Source organism: Bison bison, unplaced genomic scaffold (genome assembly GCF_000754665.1).
Source record: "Bison bison bison isolate TAMUID 2011002044 unplaced genomic scaffold, Bison_UMD1.0 scf7180017864468, whole genome shotgun sequence".
Taxonomy (NCBI): Eukaryota; Metazoa; Chordata; class Mammalia; order Artiodactyla; family Bovidae; genus Bison; species Bison bison.
The window spans coordinates 5,031,228-5,031,765 of NW_011495029.1; positions in this window are offsets into that span (position 1 = coordinate 5,031,228).

The window sequence follows — 538 nt, forward strand, 5'->3', positions numbered from 1 at the left end:
TCGCCAATGTCTGTAATGCACAACTCAACCAGCCCATTCCTTAAGACTTCCCCTCAAAAAGAAAATCCAAACAAAACATGTCACTACAGTTAGACTGGAAACGATCCTGGGGAAAAATTATGCAAGAGAAGGTGTGTATATGTGCTCAGTGGTTAAGTCCTGGCTGACTCTTTGCGACCCCATGGACTGTAGCCCTCCAGGATCCTCTGTCCATAGGATTTTCCAGGCAAGAATATTGCAGTCAGTTGCCATTTCCTCCTCCAGGGGATCTTCACCCCAAAGCGTGTTGTAGTAAGAAGACATTCCTAGAATAAAAGGCTAAATTCATGTGTTGTTTCATTTTTTACTGTTTTTACATTTTTTACAGTTAAAATTTTTTACATTTTTACATGTTTTAAAGTAATAGCTTTAAATCCGAAAAATAAAAACAAATTCTAGCCCATTGTTAATTAAGATTATGAGGAAAGATGTTTATAAAGTTTATGTTCTAAGGACAATAAAGTAAGCACGTGTTCACAAGTGTTTCTGCGTGTTGGTC